This window comes from Podarcis melisellensis, assembly GCF_964234715.1.
Source record: "Podarcis melisellensis genome assembly, chromosome: 12".
Taxonomy (NCBI): domain Eukaryota; kingdom Metazoa; phylum Chordata; class Lepidosauria; order Squamata; family Lacertidae; genus Podarcis; species Podarcis melisellensis.
Window position 1 is genome coordinate 44221078 of NC_138544.1, and position 25588 is coordinate 44246665.

Consider the following 25588-nt stretch of genomic DNA (forward strand, 5'->3'; position numbering starts at 1 on the left):
GGCTTGTAGAAGACTTTCTCCTCTTCAGTTGAAGGGAAATGAAAATGTTCCTTAAATGACAAGTTGTTACTAAATTTTCCATCATTACTGAGTTCAGACCTATTAATGGTATGTTTATAGTATTATATGTCAAGTGAATATTACTTTTATTTAGAGTCACAAGTGCACCAATGTTTTCCCAGTTTTAACTTTCAGTTAGCAATTTCCATGGGAAACACGTATACCCCCCTTGAAAATTCAAATGTTTATATTTTAAAGATTATGTTTGTTGCTATTATCTTCCTGACTGCTGATTTTTAAACCTACATGGATTAATCACAGCACTGATACTATCCAATCAGGGATTGCACAGTGAACTTGGTGCCATGGCAATGCCATGTAGGCAGTTTTAACCACATGGATGATGCTATATCATCAGGAATCATGCAGTGAATTAGATGTCATCACATAAGCAGCCGGATTTGAATATGTGATGACATACCACTGCTGGCAAGTAAAGTCAAAGCGAATGAGTGCAAAAGGGGAAAAGGCATTATGGAGAGGCACTGAAATGTCTATTGAAAATGAAGTCACTTGGGCTTAGCTCTTCCTGATTTTTTGCTGTTTGTTCCTGAAGTCTCACTGGACATGGCTGGATGGATAAGCTTATTTCTGGTCTGGTCTGTGTCATTTCCATACACTCGATGCCCTTCCATTCCTACATTAATCTGTGATTCATTTATTCTTTAATCGACGCATGACTCTTTAATTCCCTGCACTTTGTTTAAGGAAACAAATGCAAGCAGTGACTTCAAATCCAGGGTGTCTATAAAGATTTACATGAGCAGGAAAAGTTAGACAGAGCAAAGGACTACCTTACAATGGCTTTGCATGCCAAATCAGATTTCCTCTTAAAAAACAACAACAACACAAAGCCATCCAACAAGATAGCAACCAAATGCATCATGGCAGTATATTATAAAAAATCTCATTTCAAATAATAGAAGTAAATGGACTTGGAAGGAATGGAAGGTACTCAGAGATAGCTCTGTTTCCCGAAGCAATTGAGAGATAGAACAAACACGCACACGGCCCAAATGTGATGCATGGCTAATGCAGATACAACAAAGCAAACATATGATTTGCTTAAGGAGTTTGTTCCACTCATAGGATTTCATTAAGGAGGACTGTGGGGGCTTTGATGTTTGATGAAATATAATTTGGCTCAGAGGCATGAAATTTTGGGCATAATCATGAGACGAAGAGTTTGCTGGCCAGCGGAACAGACTTTTTCTAGTAGTTTCATCAAATATTTGCAATGTTCAGGAGGCATTAACCCTACCGCCAGCACACATCACATTGATTCTGCTGAAGTTCAGGTGCTACTACTATATACAGGTGCACAAGTATGTGTGTGTGTGCAGACACAGATGATGAGATGCAGAATTCCACGGCATGTTGCTTGCTGGTATCGGGGTAGGAAGTGGGAATGGGCCTATGTTTTGCAGAAGTGACTTGCTGCAAGGGGCAGAGCCTCTGTGCTTGTTTCCTGGGAGGTAGATCTCTATTGCCAGAGGGGGTTAGGCACTGGAGAAGTCAGATTGCTGCAAATGCACCAGCAGGAGTACTGGATTGTTTTTGCACCATGTACCTCCACACCGTGTTGTGTCCTATATGCCAGGAACTTAGATTCCTGCAGATTTGTTATCCAAGGTCATTCCCAGGGAACAACACAGTGCCAATGTACAGAAACTGTGGTTGTACTAACATACTGCCCAGTGATACATAGAAAGGGGGAGGATGTTGGGTTTCTATTCCTCTCACTGCGCAGATATGTGGGATTGGTTCATCATATGTCTGTGTTATGCATTCCAGCACTGACTGTTGGAATCATGGGAGAGGATGTTTACTGTACTCTGTTTCCATTTGTTTTTCCTTTCACTTCTGACTTCTCTCTGAGGAAGACCAGAGAGAGGAGACATGTTTTCCTTTGTTCTGCCTTATGCTTAATAAAGTAGTTTACTGCTTACAACCGCAGCCTAGCTCTGACGGTGTTTATCTCTGCTGGACTCTGAATGTGTGCTCAAGGTCTCCAAGGCTTAAAGGTAAAGGTAGGTCCAGTTGCAGACGACTCTGGGGTTGTGGTGCTCATCTCGCTTTATTGGCCGAGGGAGCCGGCGTACAGCTTCCGGGTCATGTGGCTAGCATGACTAAGCAGTTTCTGGCGAACCAGAGCAGTGCACGGAAATACCGTTTACCTCCCCGCCAGAGTGGTACCTATTTATCTACTTGCACTTCGATGTGCTTTTGAACTGCTAGGTTGGCAGGAGCAGGGAGCGAGCAACGGGAGCTCACGCCGTCGCGGGGATTCGAACCGCCGACCTTCTGATCGGCAAGTTCTAGGCTCTGTGGTTTAACCCACAGTGCCACCCGTGTTGGGAAGGTGGTTTGGAACTTCCTGGAGCTGCACACTGCACACTGATGGGAGAAACAGGCTGGAAATGTTCCTGTCGTATGCCTGGGGGGGATGTCGTCCTAGCCCCCGGCGGACCCAACACACCGCTGCCCTCCATGAGTAAGCAACAGTGACTCCATTTTCTGAAACCAGATGGGTGGTGATTGGAGACAGGGCCTTTTTCAGTTGTGATGCCCTCCTTATGTGTCAACCATCCTCCACAGGGAGGCTTGCATGGGGCTGAGCCAGGTGAAGACCACTTTACCTATCCAGGTCTTTTGGTACCTGAGCTGAACTGCCTTGACTGATTCTTGTGCTCTGATCTTTTGTTATTGTTTCCTCTGGTTTAGTTTTATACTGCTATGGTGAGCTGCCCTGGATTTGCCATTTCCACCTCCTGCTGCTGTTTTTCTAACCTGAAGGTTGGCACAGAAATCTTTTAATTAAATAAATATATCCCAGCAAGTCTTTTTAATAGAGACAAATGCTGTCATCTGGATTATTAAGGAGGTGATCGATAATATTACACTCCTGATCTTAACTGCTATAAATCTCCTGTAAATTTACAAATCAATAATTTCCCATTACTTCTAAAAACAAGTAAAAACTGACACCAACACACATCTAAAGTCAACACCTCCTTGACTGTGGAGCACTTTCTATCAAATGCGGCTTGAAGATGTTGTGTGGCTCCAGAAAATTATCTCATGTTTCTGGCATCCTCAGAACAAAATGTTTGAGTTGCTGTTCCAGGTAACATCCATGGACTTGTTTGGGTTATTATTTATGAGATATAAAAAAGGGATATTGTATCCTTGGGATTGTTGCAAAGGACAATCCAAAAGACCATGAAGGTGGATCAGTTCTCCTCTGAGGTAAGGTTACAATACTTAGTCCCCTTTCTGACATACCATTCATAGTGACATAGTGGCTTCTGGTTCCAGTTTTTTTGGAGTGAAAGTGTAGTGGACTGAACACGCAGCCAGCTGCAGGTCACTGTTTGGTGACTGGTGAACCAGCTTTTCCCATCAGCTCCAATGACAGGATGTGTTCAGCCTGAGACAAGTTCTGTGACTATAGTCACATCTTTTCTATTATCTTGCTCCTCCAACTAAGTTTATATCATAGGTATGGGCACATGAACAAGGTACTGACAACCCTTTCATTATTTTATTTTTTAATGGAATTCCACAATTCTCTCCATGAGCGAAATTGAGTTCACTGTTTTGTACTGAGATATTGATAACCTGCTGTCAAAAAGGCCAATCACAGGGAAAAGCATGAAACATTTGTTGCTCAAACCACACACCACACAAAATGTGGGAAATTGTTGAAAACACCACCCACATAATGAAAATATTGTGGAACGATTCTAGATCTTTCAGTACTGTTGGATTTTTTTGGCTTGTTTTTGTTTGTTTGGTTGTTGTTGTTGTTTTCAGTACAAGGAACAGTGGTTTGATGACAGCAATTCCAGAATAGTGATTGAATGATAATGCCACGTGGAAGCATGCAGAAAAAAATGGAGACATCTGCAGCTGTATTGCTATAAATGGAAGGGTCCATAGTTTGGGGGGAAAGGCAAGTAAAAGGAAATATGACAGAGGTGTACAAAATTATGCATAGGGTGGGGGAAGTAGATCGCAATTCTGCCTCTCTCATTACACTAGAACCTGCTCTCTTCATTCCCCAAGCTGTCATGATTTTGTAAGAATGAGCAATGACTGGGAAACAGCAAGAAGATCTCACCTCAGGTTGATGTTTCCCTCATAAAATTGATCCTATGCTCAGAAATCAGATAAAGAAAGAATGCTGGGCTGGATGCTTTTGCAGCCTGTTCTTCGAGAACATTCCTCTCATTGGGAGGTTATGGAACAGTAAATATGGTTGTTCTTTAACCAGTTTATTGGCATCTTTATCATCTCGTTGAGCAAAGCGGGAAATGGACTCCGTCTTTCATGGCAATTCAGTCAAAAAGCTGTGAACTTTGAAAGATAGTCATTGAGTACTTGACCCATAAATGACACTGCAGCCCTTTCCCCCCCACCACCCTTTTCCTTTTCGCTGCTAGTCTGCACTATATCACAAAGAAATTGACTTTGTCTAAATGAATAGTCTTTCTTAGCTGAATGGGAATGTTTAGCTCTATTTGCCACATTTCCAAGCACAGCTCCTCCATCCCTTTCCCCTCAGCATCTCGGCAACAGCTTGCAACTTTGCGATTTAAATCACAGCTCATAAGATGTCAGCCAAGAACTCAGCATCCAGCTCTCTTCCTCGCTTTGTTGATTTCCACAGTTATGGTATTCTGACAAGCCTGAAGGTGTCCATAACCACTTCGGTCTTCTTGCATTTCACAACTGCAACAACTTGTCCTAAGGTGATCCTAAGCAGTTGAGCTCTGGGTGCACACACACATCTACATAGCAGATATTGTTCCACTCAGCATAGCAGAAATGCCAATTTTTTAAAAAAGAAATCACAGTAAGATACCCAGATGCATATTTTTTTTGTAGGTCAAACTACTGTGCATTTGGAAACCTGGTTTATTTTTTTTTTTAAAGAACAAGATTTGCACAGGGTATAAATAAACCAATGTTTGACATTTTTGTGTGTATACCTGCTGAGCACTCGATTCCTACTAATAAAGGAACGCCACTTTCAGCAACTAGAATGTAGGTTATGAAACCTCCTGGTACGCAAACCGGCTTTTAAAAAATAAAAACAAAACCAGAATTGCAAAATCAGTGCAGAATAACACACTACAACTGTGTTAACAAATGGGACAAAAATAATAATCCATATATTAAGCTTGTTCCCATGATCATAGAAGTTATCTGAAATTGCTTGGTATCATTATAGCTAAGTACCACGGCTTGGATCCTAACTACGCTAACTTAGACCAGGGATGGGGAACCTCACTCCTAGGGGCCCAGTGCTGCCAGCTTCTCAGGTCCAGGGAACTGAAGGGGAAGAGTTTGGAGATCCACACTTAGCTGAACATGAAGGCAGAGGCATAGCTAGGTGAGGCGGACACTGCGGGGCCTTAGCCACACATCTCTCCTGAGGGGGAGGCGGTGGGCAGACTGCCTGCAAGCTCTGTGCTGCTTTTTCAAGCAGCACGGAGCTTGCGTCTGCCCATCGCCTCAGCCGCCCTACAGAGAGGCTCCACGCAGCATGCCCTGCCTTGGCTTGCCCCACCCCTTGGGCAGCTTGCCCCACCCCCGGCTGCAGGACACACGCACCACACCAAACGCACCACACGCACAACAACAAAGCATGTATTATAAAATTTCAGCCACTGGATGCGGCCTCAGGGAGGTTGTCCATGACAGAATGAGGTCCTTGAATTTATAAATGTCCCTACTCTCATCTTGGATCAACATTGTTTAAAGCTAGTCTTGAAACCTTCTCTACCCTAAAAGAAACTGGCTCCACTCCACCCTTGTGTTGGAGAAACAAGCAAATAATGCTGTTTCCACTGAATGATGCACATCCCAGTTCTGCAAATATATTCATGCTTGGCTCCAGTGCCTAAGGAACCCCAAGTGTATGACTCACAACCTTATATCTTAGCACAGATGTGGGTTTTTTTGGTAACAAGATGTTGACTGTCTTAAATGGGAATTTGTTTCAACAAAACCCTTGACTTGCTTCCAGGCTCTTTAGCAGAAGACTCGCTAAAGGCCTACTGGGGCTCAATATTTGTCCCTGGTTCATTAGGTTCTTCAGTCATCTGCAGCTGTGTGATGGAAGACTTATCAATGAGTGTGACATCATACAGGCAGCTTTGCTGTGCCAGTCCAGGTGATTTTAACAGTAGTATTAAAATTCCCCATATTTCCAGGTTATTGCCTGGATATTGTGGGATGCTGATCCAGATGGTTGTGGGACTGTTCCCTGCCCTCCACAGAGACAGAAGGGAAAGACAGGAGTAGTTAATATGTGCAGGCAACAGGGGTAGGTATTTACACAGGAATCCATTTACAACCATACTGGAAAATGTTGCTGCTGGAATACTCTAAGGGTACATTCAGATGCAGGGAACATGGTGTTAGTTTTCCTGATTATAATGCTAGCACACCTATCCCATTTTTTGAATGTTCCTTTGACAATGTGTTACCTACCGTGCTACAAACCTGCGGCTTTTTGACCGATATCCCGGCACATGATGCTAAATTTCATACACACTAGGGTCCTGGTGTGATATAACAGCAAACATCATTGGACAACATCTCTACTCCACCATGTGCTTTCTACACATGTCTGCTTCTGGTCTCTCCTGATTCCCCCATGAAAATGTCAGGAAAGGACTGCATGCCAAGTTACAGCCTCCAATTTCTTCACCTTACTCTTCCAATTTTCTGGGTTAATAATGGGATTGCAAACAGATTATTATTTTTCCTGGATACAATTAAGATGGAAATGAGTGCTAAACGTACACTACATTCCACTAGATTTCCAAACATGTGTTTTGTGAAAGCTCAAATGTAACACGGAAGTTAAAAGTTAACAGTTAGGGAAATGTCAGGGAACTGGAATAAACTGCCTATGAATGCAGCCTGTGGCACGCACAGGGAACCTTTTTTCCAGCTTGAGGGACACATTCCTTTCAGGGCATCCTTCTGGGGCCCACATGCCAGTGGTGGGCAGTCCGGAGGCACAACTAATCTATTGTGTATGCAGAAACACAATGTTTACTCACTGAACATTGCATGTGAATAACTGGATGAGTGTACAGCCCAGCTATGTTGGTGTTTACATGATGCATCCAGAGAGTGTACAGTGGTACCTCGGGTTACAAACACTTCAGGTTACAGATTCTGCTAACCTGGGAGTAGTACCTCGGGTTCAGAACTTTGCCTCAGGATGAGAACAGAAATCGTGTGGTGGTGGCAGCGGGAGGCCCCATTAGCTAAAGTGGTACCTCAGGTTAAGAACGGTTTCTGGTTAAGAACAGACCTCCAGAATGAATGAAGTTTGTAACCAGAGGTACCACTGTATATTCTGTGTCCCTGCATACTAGGGTTGTGCACAGTTGTCGTTCCCTAATCTGCTGCATGGCTCCAATGTGGAGGGTGGGGGGAGGCAATTTCAGGCTAACCTGCCCTGTGGGAAGCTGGGGATCACCTACCCTGGATATAGTCCCAAACTAATATGGTGGTGGGTTTAATGTTAAATTCAGTGGTTCCCAATTAGGAGTCCACAGAACACACCCAGGGGGAATGCGGCCCCATCCCTTTCCTGCCCTCAACTAATTTTTGGTCATGCTTGCATTATAATATCATAAATTTTATGGTCTGTTTTTTTTAGTATACCTAAAATAATTTGCTCATTAAGGACTAGCTCACGTTTTGTTCAAAAAATTGCTTTGCAGAGGTAACTACCATAGGGCATGGGCGTAGCCAGTATTTTTTGTTGGGGAGCTGGTTTTTTATGGGGGCATAACCTCATATTTGTATTGATTTTTGGGGGGGCAGCTACCCCCCTGGCCACACCCATGCCATAGTGTTATCTAGAAAATTTAAAGTAGGGAGTCTGTGGCTTGGCTTTTGAAAAATAGGGGGTCCTCGGTAATTAGCTATTTGGGAACCACTGGTTTATTTTTTAAGAAACCCAATTAAACATACATCCAGGAGGAGGAAGGAGATATTGGGTCTCCTTCCCCCTGCCCAACCAATGGTGGGTGGGAGGGTCAATTATGTGGAGTGCTCCTCCACAAGTGGTTTCTCTGGGGGGAAGCTGTTTGTGAATGAGCATACTGCACCACACAGGATCAGTGCCTCTGCACAATAGCTGTTGTGTGGATGCATCGATTGTTGCTCACAAGCAGTTTTCCTGCAGTCCACTAACAAAGGAGCCCTCCGCACCATGCAGGGTCAATGCCTCAACAGCTGTTTCACAGGGGAACTGATCCAGGGACAAGGCATCAGTGTTAAGTACAGTGGTACCTCTAGTTACGAACTTAATTGGTTCCAGAGGTCTGTTTCTTAACCTGAAACTTTTCTTAACTAGAGGCGTGCTTTCGCTAATGGGGCCTCTTCCTGCCACTGCACCACCAACACACGATTTCTGTTCTCATCCTGGGGGGAAGTTCTCAACTCGAGGTAACTCTTCCAGGTTAGCAGAGTTTGTAACCTGAAGCATTTGTAACTCGAGGTACCACTGTAATCGGTTCCTGTCTTCAAGAAAATGGTTCCATTTCTCAGGCTTCTGGGTAAAAAAAAGTGGCCATTGAGAAAATATTCTTCTCCCATTAGTTGGAGATGAGCTCATGAGTTTCTGCACCTGCATTGTGTAAAGTTTACTGCCCAAGGTCACTCTTTGAGGACTGCTAATTGAAAAAGCAGCTTTGTGCCAAACAACACTGCTCATCACGCTACTGGAATCTTCTGATGTAGAAGCCCTTTGATTGGCTATTTAGAGTTAACCCTGTTGCTATCCTGTTTAAGATAAAGTCACCCTCAATCCTTTGTCCTGTGCCTCACACCTTTTGTTCCTGGTACCTGCGAAAACCTCTGTACTGAGTTTCTGTGGGGTCAGTTGCTCAAATGGTTTCTATAAGAACTAGAAAAAACTAGCTTAATTTTGTTTCGTCTTTTCATACCCAAATGGATTTTGTAGTTGTACTTTTTATCTATATTTCTCACTGGTGTATTGGTTCTCTTTTACACTGCTATTTTTAATCTACTTTTAATAAATCTACCTGTTCTGTTCTTGGTATGTTATCTGGGTAAAGCCTTGGGTACTGAATTCAGTTCCTGCTATAGAGTGACTTGGTGGAGCAGAGAGTGAAACCCTTAGCTCTTGTCTCTTTGAATCTCAAATGATAACCAGTATGGGAGTCTCCTGGCCCGGACTGGTTGGATGCAAAGAGAAATGGCAGCATTCAAGCTTGCAGAGGATAGGAGCCTAGTCATTTGGATATTGTCAAACCCACAAAGGTCTAGTCTTCTAGGCTTGGGGGCTGACAGGAAGGAAGCTGGTCTCCTGTCATCTCCTGGGAGTTGGCAGTCAGATAGGTCTCATTCTTTCCCCAGCTCCCCCCTACCATGCCTGCCTGCCTTCCTGCCTGATGTTCTGCCTCAAACAGCCTTTACATGCTTAGTTCACTGCAGGAGAGACTCTCCATCAAGTTCCAAAGACCTCTGTTCTGTGGAATGGCATTCCTGTTGAGATATGACTGGTGCCCACTAGCTACACTTTCAAGAGACAGCAGAAGACATTTTTGTTTTGACAAGCATTCCAAGCTGGGAAAAACTGTTTTTTACCATGAAGGTTCACGTATCAAGGTTTTAATATGCTGTTCTTGTGTTTTCAGCTGTAACTATCTTATCTTTAAATTATCTTGAGACACTGGTTTAGAATATGATTTTAAAAATAAAAATTGATGATGATGATGATGATTAGTAGTGGCGCCCGCCCTGTGGAATGCCCTCCCATCAGATGTCAAGGAAATAAACAACCTATCTGACTTTTAGAAGACATCTGAAGGCAGTCCGGTTTAGGGAAGTTTTTAATGTTTGATGTTTTAATGCTTTTTTATTAATATTATTAATATTCTGTTGAGAGCTGCCCAGAGTGGCTGGAGAATAAAGTATAAATTACTACTACTACTACTACTACTACTACTACTACTACTACACTGGGCTGTCTCAACCTGATTTGACCACTGCCCAAATCCCTCCAAACAGGCCGGATTTGGCTCGGGACTTGGACAAATCCAGTACACAGCCCCACTGCATACACAACAGTTGGGCTATATACAAATGAAACTGCCCAGCCATCTTCAGATGAAGGGTGGTCTACAAATTTAATAAATAATAATAATAATAATAATAATAATAATAATAATAATAATAAATGGAATAAAACTCATTTCCAAATTGACAGCAACAACAGCGATGCAAAGAAGTCCTTCAGACAACAAGCCAGCTTTTGACCTTTATTTCTCCAGCTGCTATTCAGTGGAGTCAAACTTGTGACAATAACAGTGATTGAAATAACAAATGAACTCCATATTCTGCAATTCAGGGACAGGACTGAGATTGTAAGGATAAAGAGAATGTAGCAGGCTCCCTTTTCGGCGCCTTGTACCTTATTACAAGGGCTTGTTCAAAAATAATGAGTGGAAATAAATACATAAATTCTACCTTTTGCTAAAACAGCTCAGTGTGTGGTGATATGAAAGAGAGTGAGCTCAGCAGTTTGTAAGGATCCGCTAAACTCCGACAAGCCTCAGAGCATTACAGCAGTTTTCTCTCTCTCTCCAATAGCCTTTGAGTGAAGGGAACAAAATTCAGCAGAGTTGTTTAAGCCTGCATTTAAGTTAACTGGGTTCTTATGTGGCTGGCAGCAGCTGCTTGTTGGCCGATAATGATTTATGCTGCTCACTCCCAGGAATGCAAAACAGACATGACAAATTCTAAAGCTGGCATTTAAAATAGGATCAATTGACGTATTTATGAGTAGGGTGAGAAATGGACAGCAGCCTCTCTGCGGAATGCATGTCGGCGAAGGGGGCTAGGAATTTGCAAAGCCTCAAAAGCAAATCGACAATATGGATTAAAACGAATTCCGTTTCAAATTCTGCAGCTTCAGCCTTTGGGAGGATTTCAGAGCTGACAAGGTGGTGTGATGATGGCAACATAGCAGGCGCACATAACTCGCAATCCCATCAGGCAGCCCCACTGGATAAATTAAGGCTGGATTCCCAGCTTCCTTATGATGGAGTAAGAACCATTGGTCCCCATGGGAATCCCTTCTGAATAAACGCAAGAGCACTATACTGGATCAGGCCAAAGACCTATCATTGTCCAGCATCCTGTTCTCACAGTGGCCAACCAGATGTCCACGGAAAGCCACAAAACTGGACCCAAGTGCAACACCACTCTCCCCACTTGAGGTTCTAACTGGTTGGGAGGAACCACCTGAGCTGGAACCAGGAACTCTTCATGTTGTTTACTGGGAAATGATATATAATGAAATGAAAAGGAAGTTTAAAATAACCTTTGTAAAAACAATAACAACCAGAAGCTTTTCCTTGGGGAATTATAGGGACAGAACTACCTAAATTGTATAGAAACGTATTCATGTATGCTACTATAGCAGCAAGGATGTTACTTGCCCCAAAAAGGGAAGAAGTCCCAGAGATGGAAGAATGCATACAAAAACATATGGAATATGCAGAAATGGCATATGCTGGAGGAATAAGAAATCAAGTTAACTTTTTTTAAAAAATAAAAAAAATAAAAGCATGGAAATGGTTTGTTGAATATTTACAGATAAATTATAAACCAATAAAAACTTTGGCAGGATTATAATAATAATAAGTTTTATAAGATGATATATTTAAAGAAGATGAATAAATGAGCAAATTAAGTTAATTTGGAGATGCGGAAGATATTAAAACAAATTCAAGGAACCGTAGAAAGAGAGGGAAGGAAGTCAAGTTTTGAAATGTTAAAAATGATTGTAAAATTAGTGAAATGTATAAATTTGAAAAGTATAAATAAATAGGAACACTTCATGTTGTTGGTAGTTGCCCTGTGTGGTGAGCTGCTAGGTCAAATCTGGCACAAATCTGGCAGTGAAGTATTCTCAGCCTTAAGCCTTGTGAGGAATGGTTTAGGGAGTTGGGGCTGTTTAACCTGGAGAAGAGAAGACAGGTAAGTAATATTATAGCCATCTTCAAAGATCTAAAGGAGTGTCACATGGAAGATGGGAGGAAGCTTGTTTCTGCTGCACCAGAGGGTAGGACCTGAAACATTGGATTCCAAAGGAGATTCCAACTAAATATTGGGAAGAACTTTGGACAGTAAGAGCTGTTTGACAGTGGAGTGGACTGCCTCAAAAGGTGGTGGGCATTGCCTGGGAGGTAGGACTAGATGAACCATGGCGGTCCCTTCCAACTCTAAAATTCTATTATTCTGTCCAACCCTGACTGAAGGAAGGGCACTGCCTGTACAACTGCAACATCCTTGCAAAGGTTTCTCTCTTGTCAGAGGTCATTATGCTCGCAGTGGCCTTCCAAATACATGCTATAGCATTTTCCTGAAGCATATAGATCACCACGGTGTCATCCTGCAGCCATCAATGCATATGCAAGATATGGTCTTTCATGACCTATCTGTTCTGCTAGCCCTTTTTGTGGTGACTAAGTGAAGAGCTGGTGGCTGCTGCTGCTTTTAATATGCTGTTCCTGCTTTTGGTAATGATGTGTGTTTTTTTCTCTCTTTTAAATGTATTTGATTTCAGTGTATTTCTACTATATGCTACACATCTACTATATGCTACACTAGATCAGCAAGTGAAAAAAATTAAAACAAGTAAAAATACCCCACACCTAATCACCCACTTCCTCACTGCCAGATGGGCACTAGCCTGAGAAACATCTGGGATACAGCTGGAGGGATAAAGGGGAGCTAGCATTTATATGTACATGTCAGCAGTTCTTAGGCTGATCAGAAGTGTGAGAGAAAGTGGCACATGGAGTCTATCCAGCGTATATTCCAACCTGCTCTGCTTGGAACAGGTGAACGGGCATGGGGCAAGGCCACTCCAATGGCCAGAGGGACTCTAAATGACCCCAGAGGCACACCAGCAACCCCACACCAGCAGCCCCATTACAGCATATGGCAGTGGCACAGGAGAAGCTGATGGGCACATTGGCAGCCTAAACTGCTTCTGCCCACCCTGAAGCTCACTGGGGCTGGATCTACACTGACCTGTTTAACGTTATTAGAACGATATTAGGTATATCATTCTAGAACATCACAGGGCAGACTTGTAAAATACAGCATTTCTGACCTCTCTATCAGAATGACAATTAGAATGTGTTGTGTCCCTTTACATTATGAAAACCATTCATTAACCCTTCCTTAACACTGAAACCATGTGTGTAGGTCTGCCCTGGATGACCTTGGTCCCGTTGTTGTGGGGATGAACCAAAGAGGGGAAGAAACCTTGAGCTCCTTGGAGGAAAAGTTGGGATATATATGCAAGAAAAGGATAAGGACAATTTTGGTTCAATCCATTTCTTACCCAGGGAGACAGTGGCAGCTAGTCAATCAGATCCTGCCTTTGGGGTTGTGGGGCCAATGAGAGCAAACAGGGGTGGGCTCAGGTCAAGGGCACTTCCCAGCCGAAGAATGCACATGGCAGAGAGTTAATCCTTTATTGTCATTGATAAACTTACAGTCAATTCTACAGCTCTGGAAACCTTAAGCACGCCAGTCTATCTTCTGGGCAGGTCCATGCTCTATGGAGCAGTTGCAGCAACAGGGGACCTCTCTGCCTTCCCCAGTTTATGTACCTTCCCATGATGGGATGCACACATGTAGCTAACCAGAGACAATGCTTACATGGAAGCTGCATGGAAGTCAAGTTTAACAAAGGCAACACCCACCTCCCACCCCTAAAACAAGATGATTACTCCACATAGTAGAACATAAAACCAGGCAGAAACAAAGAGGGTCCCTCAGGACACGCCAAAGGCAGAGGGTGGGTTCTGAGACACAGAAAATAGACTGGATGGGTGGAGCGATGCAATGTGATAGTGACTCTGTCACTTCATCATGTTCTGCTGCTGAATGACCAGGGTTTGGAATCTCCTGCATCAGGACTATTCTTCTATGGTGAATATTCTAAAGCAGGGGTGAGGAACAGCACCGCCATTTGAACTTTGCATTTCTCTGAACTTTGCAATGCTGTTTTGCAACAGAGTAGTATGCATATAGGGACGCGGGTGGCACTGTGGGTTAAACCACAGAGCCTAGGACTTGCTGATCAGAAGGTCAGCGGTTTGAATCTCTACGACGGGGTGAGCTCCTGTTGCTCGGTCCCTGCTCCTGCCCACCTAGCAGTTCGAAAGCACGTTAAAGTGCAAGTAGATAAATAGGTAGCATCTGGCAGGAAGGTAAACGGTGTTTCCGTGCGCTGCTCTGGTTCACCAGAAGTGGCTTAGTCATGCTGGCCACATGACCTGGAAGCTTTACACCGGCTCCCTCAGCCAATAAAGTGAGATGAGCGGCACAACCCCAGTGTCGCCCATGACTGGACCTAATGGTCAGGGGTCCCTTTACCTTAGTATGTGTGTGTGTGTGTATATATATATATATATATGGTGGTGGGGGGGTAAAGTGTGCATAGAAACACATATACTGGTGAAAATAGCATGGAAAAATTATTATGTTAGAGGGAATGCCTCTGCAAAAAAATGTGTAGATAAAATTGCATAGATGAGGAGAAACTGGCAATAAAACGCTGGTGAATTTTCATGAAGACTTAAAAAAACACACATGTGGAAATGTAGAGGAAAGACCTAAAAACCGTGAAACTTAGGAAAAACCAAAATGGACAGATTTTCCCACTCCTAGTGTGATCATGTGCAAAATTTACTGATCTGTGCATCCCTAGTCCCAGGCCTGAGAAAGTCCATTGGAACACCCATCTCAAGACTTGATATCATCCTGCTTCCTCCTTCTGCAGGAATATATCAATAGCAATCCTTTGTAATTTTTACCATTCGCTCAGCCTTTCCAAAGATGAAGGGGCTGAGCCCCCCACAATAATTCCTCAGAGGTGGCTTCGAAGCATCCTTTTAGAACACATTTTTGGCAGCACCAGTTTCATATGTCAACAGCCTTCAGAGGAATAGGGGGAACAGGAGTAATAGAGCAGAATCTAATTTGAAATTACTACATGAAAGGTCTTTGTGCTGAAGTAGCTTTCACTTTCTGTCACTTAACAGAAGCACAGTGACCCACATACATCCAAAATGCGACATTCAAAATAAATTAAGAACTTGATAGAAAATCAACCGTTGACTTCAAAAGACCAAAAGGAAAAGAAAAAAAGAACCACACACTCTGACATTTTTTTCCTTTCTTTTTTGGAATAAGAAAATATTGCCCTCATCTCCTATTAATATGGTAAACAGTCATCCTGCTCACACTTTAGTTCAAGATTGCTTTGAAGTCACGCTTCAAAGCTGTTGAGGGAGGCTTTCTGGCTTTCGTTGCAAAATCTTATAGGAGGAGGTACAGTATTTAGCACCTCTCTTGGATCATCTTCCACTCTCCTTTGCAATTTATAATTTATCCGGAATCACAGTTGCCCACACATCTTCAATTGACTTCACAGAACTCTGACACATGTTTTCTTATTTATAGAATGTGTGGAAAATAGACAAACACGCAGCCGTGAACATATGCCGCTGTTGCACGAAACGGCAACAATAATTCTCTTTGTTATCAGATGAATTCAATTGAGAAATCAGGTGCCCGGTTGCCCCTAAGCCCTGTGGTCTTTTGACAAGAGTTAGGCTTTGGTAGCTAAAACTGACCTTACAGTTCCATTTCCAAAAGCAATTTTGACATGCAATCTCTGATCTTGAAATTCTCAATCCTGGAGCTTTCTTTCTTTGCAGTGCAGCGAGTGAGGCGGTTGCATACAATTGCCTTGAAACAAAGAGACACACATTCTTTACGGTACAAAGTGACTTGGGCTTATAAGTTTATGCAAATATTATGCCACTGTACTCTTTTGTCCGTCCTTTTGGAAATGTAGTCCCCCTTTTTTTGACCATGTGTAAGTGACCAACCAACCTGGGACAAGGCTTTATGCACAACCAGCTTGCAATCTATTAGCTTTGAATCCAGTTCAAGGGAGTTCAACCAATTCTGTCTGGAGTATGAGCTGGACTCCTGGGTCAGCGGTTACACAAACAGGCTGACCTGCAACACACAACTCTTTCAGACACCCCCCTGAAGCCACACAAGTCAGTAATAATTTGCCTTTTAGACTTTCACACTGTGGAATCAAATATTTATGCGCAGTCTTGGGGTGAGCTGTCTGTCCTCCTGAATCAGCTAGTGGCTCATGTACACCTGTCAAACTGTACAGCTCACTATGGCTTCTTCTAGGTTATTTTTAAAGGAAAGACATGCACAGAGCAAAAAATAACAATAATCATAATGTGAAATGTGTTCTTGGTTTGCTCCTTGCTTCTACATATCATGGGATGTCACAGCTATGATGAGGTTCTTATTGAAACCTGATGATGATTATGATTGCCACATTCTAGGAAAATATTTGAATAAAATATTATTTTTGTCCCTCCTTTAGAGTGGACTTTCTTCAGGATTCAGCCCCTCCTCAATTCTAAAAAATAAATTCCAGGGGAAAGGAAATAGGTTTTTTTCTCTAGTGCTCATGCATGCACATCTATGTGCCTGGACACAAAAAGCTAATGTGACTCTAGGCTACATTAACAAAAAGTATAGTGTCCAGATCAAGGAAAGTGATAGCACCAGTCTATTCTGCCTTGATCAGACCCCACCTGGAGTACTGTGTCCAGTTCTGGCCACCAAAATATGGAATGTGCATGGTGACCAAGATGATCAAGGATTTGGAAGTGAAGCCTTGTGAGGAATGGTTGAAGGTGTTGGGGATGTTCAGCCTGGAGAAGAGAAGACTCAGATAAAATAGCCATCTTCTGAAGGGTTTTGCATGGAAAGTAGAGTGAGCTGATTTCCTGCTGCTCTGGGGGGTAGGACCTGAAGCAATGAATTTAAGTTACAGAAAAAGGAGATTCCAACAGAAGATTGGGAAGAACTTCAGATAGACCTGTTTGACCATGGAATGGATGACATCAGAAGGTTGTGGACTCTCCTTCACTGGTTTCGAACTAGAATCAAGGAGATTCTGACTGAACATTAGGATGAACTTTCTTATGGTAAAAGCTGTTTGACAGTGGAATGGACTGCCTCAGAAGGTGGTTCGATGGCCATCTGCTAGTTATCCTTTAGCAAGTCCCAGGCAACAGACTTCCATTTAATACACTGCATATGAGGAGGAATACTTTGGATTGCTGATGACCCATAGGAGGACATTTAAATAAATTTAAACTGTAAGGCAAACAGGCATTTTCCACCATCTCTCTGGCAGGAGTGAAGCATCATCCGTCAGTTGCTTCAAATGTCTTGCAAATACATACCATTTTGTCCAAGCTTTCCCTGGCCCATAGGTTTGGACCCTGTTATTACTGAATTCCCATTTTACCAATTTTCATCTTGTATGTCTGTTTTCATGATGCCGTTTTGTTCCTTTTTTGCTGAGTTTTTGTATGCTGCTTAGCTATTTTAAAATATTAAGTGGCTTGGAAATGTTTTCAAATAAATAAATACCATTTCATGTCTTCTCTGGCATCTTGGGTGAGCTGAGAGGGAACTCCAGAAGATATTTCCAGAATCCCTTGCAGTATGCAAGGGTTTATCAGCAGGGATGCAGGCGTTCCTCAGAAAGCAAATCAGTGTGTGTGTGTGGGGGGGGAGAGAATAGACGAAACCCCTAAAGGTAGGAAGTTTGAAAAACTCTGACAACTCGTCAGAATAGTGGAAACGATAAAGACCTCTGATGTTTTATACAACAAGGAAATGCCACCCTGTGAATATATTAAATAGCTCTTTTATGCCTACTGTATGCAAGAGTGCCTCCTGTATTACCAAATGATGCTTCTCTTGGCTTTGAAGCTATCTTTGGTACTGTGCTAGAAACAGATGAATTAACCATTTCCTGCCTCCCAATCTTTCCCATCCTAGAATTTCCAGAGACAGAACTGCATTTCATTCTAATTAATCTGAACTTATAGACAGGTCCTCCAACAGGGAGGAATACAGGTGTCCTAGAACCAGAGGCTGGGGGGCTACAATACTGCCACCCGGCCAGTAATGGCTGCAGGATGTGTGCTATGTTTGCATTTTCTAAAATTCATTACAAGCAGGGTGAAGTGTGTGCTTTTGATATCAGCACACGGGCAAGGGAGGTTTATTCCTCTTTTGCCACTATGATAAAAAAAGAAATGTGCCAACACACAAACACACACAAGTGCTGCAGTGCTGATGAACTGCACATATGTGTTTGTGATGATGGATTTATGGCAGTGTTTCCCAAACTTGGGTCTCCAGCTGTTTTTGGACTATAACTCCCATCATCCCTAGCTAGGAGGACCAGTGGTCAGGGTGATGGGAACTGTAGTCCAAAAACAACTGGAGACACAAGTCTGGGAAACACTGATCTATGGAAAGGAAGGGTGTACATGTGTGTGTGTGTGTGTGTGTGTATGATGATCCTGGGAGAGAAAGATATTGGGAAAGTGATATGGCTGGCAAAAGAGTAGTCATGAGAGTTCATGGAACAGGAATTGATTCGAAAATGAATTTGGGGGGAAATGATTTAGAATGGCAATGACACCCACCTGAGAGGGGCTGCAACTGAGTTCTGGTGAGTTCCGGCTTAAACAAAGCCCTGATTTGGGGGAATATATTAATTCTAGCAGAATTAATTTGGAGGTGATATGAGGACATTAATTGCCTTGCCTTCTGCGCTAACGGCACTCAAAATCAGTTTGCAACATAAAGTTCTCACATAGAAGGGGTGGGTTTGGTTTTAGGGGTCACAACACATATCTACCTTGTACTCGGGGTCTTGGGCAAGTTCTGCCTTCTGTGAGGTAGGAATTTGCCAATTTATTTATTTGAAAATATCCTGGTGGGGCAAAGGGACCGATCCCCATAAAGTGTGTCAGGTAGCTCTTGTGCTTTTAAGGACACGTTCCGCATACATAATTCCAGCCCATGAAGTTGAACAAAATAGACTCTCTGTAGAATTCCATACCTAAATCCATCTGTTTTGGTTCTGTCCTAACAGTAAAGGAAGCATTAGGACGTGCAGGCAATCAAAGTGCACAGACAAGACCTGATAAAATATGTGACGGCCGGTAAGCGATAAGAAAGGTGGGATTTGTCTAGCTGAAAATAGGGCACTTGGCATCTATGAAGGTAGAGATAGAAAGCATTGTTAGGAAAGTGCCGCGCAGTAATGAAAACACTAGTAAGTATAGAAAAATTCAGTGGTTTTTGATCATGCTGAGCCTGTGAACCGCACAATGTCAGCAAAAGGGCAGCAAGCTATTTCTCTTGCTTTTGACCCAGTCTCTTTAATTTGCTCCTGCTGCTTCGGCAAAAATAATAATGCTCAAGATGTGGGAGAGCTGAAGGGAACAAGCAAATCAATGTGCCATTTTGGTGTGATGTGCCAATGCTCCGCTGAACAAGCAGCTCCTCATTTTCCCCTGGTGGTGGTTTCTTGCACCATGGTGGCAGCAGCAACCTAGCACCCATACCCACAGCATCCATTTTGTGTTCAACCATGACCTGCAGCAGCCATTTTGTGACTGGTACTTTGAGAGCTTTCTCAAAGTTCCAAATGTGCCCACTGAATGAAAAAGGCTGGCAACCCTTGAATAATGATAACAGTAATAATGATAACAGCCTTGCACTGGCTAATGCTAATAAATTACCAGACCTTTTTTTTCTGTGGTGGTGCTCAAGCTGCTTCCTGTCTGTGCTGTTTCAGGTGATGTCAAACTATAAGGTACTGGGGTCCTGTTTCTCTTGCTCGCTGAAATAAGCACCCCCTCAAGTGCTGCTCAGTGGCAGCTCCTTACTGCTTACGACTGTCCACCCCATGTCGCAAACCCCCATTGCGTATGTAAATAGATTCATCTCTAGAATGGATGTTATGGGTCTGCACAGGCTTCAAAATCTGTTTCTGAGCCACTCTATGCACTCTCTGCTTTGATCTATAATCCATCTCCTGAGCAACTGCTGTCTTTTTTTCCTTCCTTTTTTTTTTTTTTTTTTTGCAAATGCACAATCAAGGGTAAAACAAAACAGAAGAAATTGTATGCAATGGTATAGTCATGAAATGGTGGAATCAATTGTATGATTGCAGACTGTGGTTGAGTGATCTCATCTTTTGAATGTGAGGTTGGTCCTTCCAAGCAGAAAACTACCACAGCAGGAAGAGGGCTGAGCTAAAAAAACAAACACCCCCTGCCTGTTCTCCATGTTCTCTACTTGTAGGGAGGTTTGCTTGTCTCTTTCATGAGGAGACAGCAATTAAATGTTGTGTCCGTCACCTGCATCCTGAAGTTCTACTAATTTAGCCTATTCTCTAAATTAAAAAGCCCCAACCGAACATTGTACCCTTTCCTCATGGAAGTTATTCCAACCATCCCATACTCTCCAACATTTCTTTGATGAAAATAGGGACACCCTATTCAATAATAAGGGATGCAGGTGGCACTGTGGTCTAAACCACCGAGCCTAGGGCTTGCCAATCAGAAGGTCGGAGGTTTGAATCCCCGCGATGGGGTGAGCTCCCATTGCTCACTCCCTGCTCCTGCCAACCTGGCAGTTCAAAAGCACATCAAAGTGCAAGTGGATAAATAGGTACCTACCGCTCCGGCGGGAAGGTAAACAGTGTTTCCGTGCGCTGCTCTGGTTTTACCAGAAGCGGCTTAGGCATGCTGGCCACATGACCTGGAAGCTGTCTGCGGACAAACGCCGGCTCCCTCGGCCAGTAAAGCAAGATGAACGCTGCAGCCCCAGAGTTGTCTGCAACTGGACCTAACAGTCAGAGGTCCCTTTACCTTTACTATTCAATAATAATAAGAATTTTTAATAGTTATTACCTTCCCGTCTGACTGGGTTGCCCCAGGCACTCTAGGCGGCTTCCAACATATATAAAAACATAATGAAACATTTATTCCAAAGGTTGTATAGTTACTTATCTCCTTGGCTCAGGGGTCAGACAACTACATACCCTCCCATTTCCCTCTGATGAAAATAGGGACATCCTATGGAAAAGCAGGACATTCCATGATCAAATCAGATACCAGGTCGGTTTCTGTAAATTCAGGACTGTCCCTGGAAAATAGGGGCACTTGGAGGGTCTGCCATCCAATTCTGGTTTCTTTCCTGTATTTAGAGATCTTGGCTACACTATCCTACACATTTTTATTCAGAATTAAATATCACTATGTTCAGTGGGCATAACTCACAGTTGAGTGTGCTTAGGATAGGAGTGCAGCCTGAATGTGCTTTAGGGACCACAAATTAGAATCTATCTAATTGAGTGGGAAGCCCTGGGCTGATAAAAACACTTTGTCTTTTCATATTTCTCCACTCCCACCCCCACTCCCAGTAGCAGGGGAGACATGTGTGGTTCATTACATCTTGGAAAAGGTTTCTGGAAAATCAGCTTGCTGGATAAAGTGATAGCAAGGGTTATTTGAAAATAATATTGGATGGAAAGAGTGAGCACAGTACTTTCTCCACTTTGCTCAGTGGGATATTTGGACAGGAAGGTGATGGCTCCATTCTCCAGCACATTACAAAACTCACAAGTTTGTACATGATGTTACCTCAAGGCTTCCACAGGGAGCCGAGCCTCTGAAAGTGGCAAGTGCTATTGCATGTGATTTATGTCCTGGCTTTCAAAGTCTTACTTAGCCAACAAAACCTTCCACAATGGTACATTTAATTCTTCTGGCTCTGTTTTTGTTGTCTCTCACTGACCCTCTGCAGCTCGAAAATGAAGTATGCCTGCCTATCCCTATGATTGCCACAGACAGAGAAAAGAAGGGCCAGGAAAAGGCTGCAAGTCAGTGGTAGAGCATCTGCTTGGTTCAATTTCTAACATCTCTAGGTAGGGCTGGGAGAAATCCTCATGTGAAACCTTTGAGTGTTAATGCCTACCAGTACAGACAACATTGAACTAGACAGACAAATGGTCTGACTCAGTATAAGTCAGCTTCCCATGTAAGAAAGAAAACTCTGTGTGTGTATCAAATGCAACTAATTAAATTCAATATATATATATATTAGCAAAATGGAAAAAACAGCAACCTTGAACCATCTGAAGCCAGTATGTACCTTCATAGGAATTATTGTCAGTGTTATTTTTCTGGAAATGGCAATTACAATGGAAATTGAACCCACTTGTGAGGTGCCGGAACTGAGTTCTGAAAAAAAGCCCCGATTATAGTTGTGGGTTTTGTTTTTTGTTTTAAAAAACAAACAAATCCAAACACAAATATGGTAAAATCAGGGATCCATTTGGGCTCAAGCCTATTGTTATTGGTCTGAATAGGGTTGATTTGCCTACATGCATTTAGAATTTTCAGAAGGTTCTTCTCCATTGTGACGTTCTAGTGCAAAATCAACATGGCTCACTTTTCCGATATTGAGTCCAGAGCATTCAACTGCATTTTAAAACTGTGTTTTATCTCGTTTTCTGTTAGTTTTGCAACAAGATCAGCTTATTCAAGAGAGCACATCGGCAATCATCAGGAGAAAAGACACCATACAACAATCACAGTGTTTACCGTTGTGACAATGGGAAGCCTTGTTTGATTTACTGTTCCGGCAAAGATATTGTTTCACGATGACTAATACAACAAAGATCTTTTATATCCCACCGCACATAATTTTTACAGTAAGACTTCAATTTAAACACGCCAAGCACTGTGAGATATATGAATAATGTAGATCGGCCGCATTCTTATAAAAATGAAACCGATTGCTGTTTGTTTGATATATTCCGCCAGGTATGAAATGACTCTAGTGATCTGACTAACGGCGATGTGCAGAATGCAATTTCGGCACCTTCTTCGCCATTAGTCCCCACTGAAATCGACAAAAGACTGAAATGGGATTGATTTAAATCAAAGTGAGTGAAAACGCTGACTTAAATCTCCAGTGTTAATAGCAGTTTAAATATTTGACATCATTACAGTGCTGCCTGATTTCTCTAAATGGTTTTGGAGTAATCAAATTATTGAGGCAATCAGAGGTTCGGATAAATGGGGAAATGCTCTACAAAGGTTTACAATGGCAGCATGAGGCTCTCTTGGAACTCATACTAATTAGGAGACTCAGCTTTTTTGTAGTCATATTCCTCCCTTCTTCTGAACAGTTCGGCACAGTGAAAATGGGGGTGTCTTCTTTTATTCTCAAAATGCTTGGAGGGTGGTGGGGCCAGGTGATGGGGATGCGACTAGGAGGAGGGAGCAGTGAGCACCTCCCTGTTCTCTCCCCACATGATTCTAATTCCATGAGGACTGGAATGCCTGGATAGGGTTAGACTTGCTTTAAAATCCATAAAAGGAAATGGACCATAGATGCTACTTATGTTGGCTGGTGGATGAAGGTGAATTTTGGGGGGACTGGGCAGAGCCACGCAATAGCAAACCGGAGGTAGCAGGCAATGGTCATGAAAACGATGACCAACTTGAGATCCTTGGAAGATAATGGTGGTATGTAAATGTAATAAATCAATTAATCAATAAAATCCAGGTTTTTGCTGATGGAGGCTTGACAGGGTAAGCAAGAGGTGAGGCAGGGTGTTAGTTGGATGGAAGTTCTGCATGTATATGGCCAAGAAGACAATTACCAGGAAGAGAAGCCTTCAGAGAAGTTCCAGAGAAGAAAGGGGCTCCACAGAGTGGGGTAGATGCTGTTTCAAGGCTTACCTTTCATTGCAGGTCTTTTTAAAGAGATCTTGCCAGCCAACCTTGAATCTACCTATTCCTCAAAAGGGGGTTTTCTTCTTCTTTTGTTTCTCAAGCAAGGGGAGTAGAGAAATGGGGCAGGGGGTGCTACATAAGAGGAGACCTGCTGGATCAGGCCAGTGAGCCATCTATTCCAGCATTCTGTTATCACGGTGGCCAACCAGATGCCTTCTGGGACCTTGACAGCATTCTCCCCACCTATGATTGCTAGCAATTGTCATGTGCCAGTGACAGTGAAGACAGAACATTGCATCATGAATATTAGCCAAGCTCTTGATAGCCTTATCTCCCATATGTCTCCATACTTACTCTTGGACAATCAGCAGCCTGGTTCCTTCAAAGACTGGTGGACTGTCCTGATGACATTAGGAGAGTTTGCTTAAGGTAAAGGGAATTGTTTAGGTTTTCATTTAGTGTCAGTTTCTGCTTAGTTTGTAAAGGCCGCCTTGGTTTAGTTTCACTTTCATTTCATTTGCATTGGTTTGGTTTCGCAGCAGTTGCAGCTGGTTTCATGTTGGTTTCAGTTTCATTTCGTTCTTTACATTCTGTGTAAACACCCATTGAAATCCATCCTCTTTTCTTCCCTCCTAAAGACATCTGAGGCCACTGCCTTGCTGAAGCTAAAACAAACAAACAAACAAACAAACAAATAATAAATAAAATCAGCAATAAACTGAAAATGCACCAGCTTTCTAGAAATGACTTTGTAGGCTTCTCTAAACAAATATCTGTTTAGTAGGTGCCAAAAAGAGTACAGTGAAAGCACTTGCCTGATTTCAATATTATTATTATTATTATTATTATTATTATTATTATTATTATTATTATTATTTCAACTTATACACCGTCCTATACTCAGAGGTCTCAGGCTGTTCACAACAAGACCACAACATATCAAATCAAATCAAAATAAATAACCCAATAACTCCACCCACCCACCCACCCACCCACCCACCGCCAAAATCCACTTTCTAAAAGGGTGTTGGATGTCAATAAGATCAACCAAAGGCCTGGTAAAAAAGGATATGGAACAAGTATTATGTGGCACCTATAACAGTGTGAGTTCCACATATTTAAGTGGTTGAGAGAATGTATATGAGGTGAAGCAATCTCCCAGGCCTTCATTTTTTGTAGCTTGCACACCCATGCCTACTTGAAGTCCAGTTGTTGTTGTTGTTATTTAGTCGTTTAGTCATGTCCGACTCTTCGCGACCCCATGGACCAGAGCACGCCAGGCCCTCCTGTCTTCCACTGCCGTCTACAGTTTGATCAAACTCATGTTAGTAGCTTCAAGAACACTGTCCAGCCATCTTGTCCTCTGTTGTCCCCTTCTCCTTGTGCCCTCAATCTTTCCCAACATCAGGGTCTTTTCCAGGGAGTCTTCTCTTTTCATGAAGTCCAGTTACTCTGTCTATTTAGGCTCATCTGCTCAACCTTGTAATGGGTTTCAGATCTCCTGGGCCCACAACTTCTGAAATGTGCGGATGCTGATGCTACCTGGCAAGGGGGATACATCAGCACTTTCCTTTGAGCTGATGTGGGAGTTGCAAGCTGAGGCCACACCAATATATCTTTAAAAAAAGAATGACAGTTCAGCTTTCTACCATCTCCTAATAATTTCAAAGTATCTTACCAATGACAGCTGTGTTCACTTCTCCCCCCCCCCCCTTCTTCTTATTTATGGGATAAAGTGTGATTAACTTCCACAATGCTCCCCTTGTGCTTTCAGATGTGGT

At 42.7% G+C, this 25588-nt stretch overlaps 2 long non-coding RNA genes across 2 annotated transcripts in view; both read right to left on the minus strand.

The window, feature by feature from the left end:
- LOC309353382 overlaps positions 1-25588 on the minus strand; it is a 260447-nt gene that overhangs the window by 116583 nt on the left and 118276 nt on the right. The window lies entirely within an intron of this gene.
- Positions 22394-25588, minus strand: part of LOC309353478 — an 84611-nt gene continuing 81416 nt past the window's right edge. The window contains exon 2 of the long non-coding RNA XR_014161893.1: positions 22394-24472. This is a non-coding gene — a long non-coding RNA (uncharacterized lncRNA). The remainder of the gene's footprint in view (positions 24473-25588) is intronic.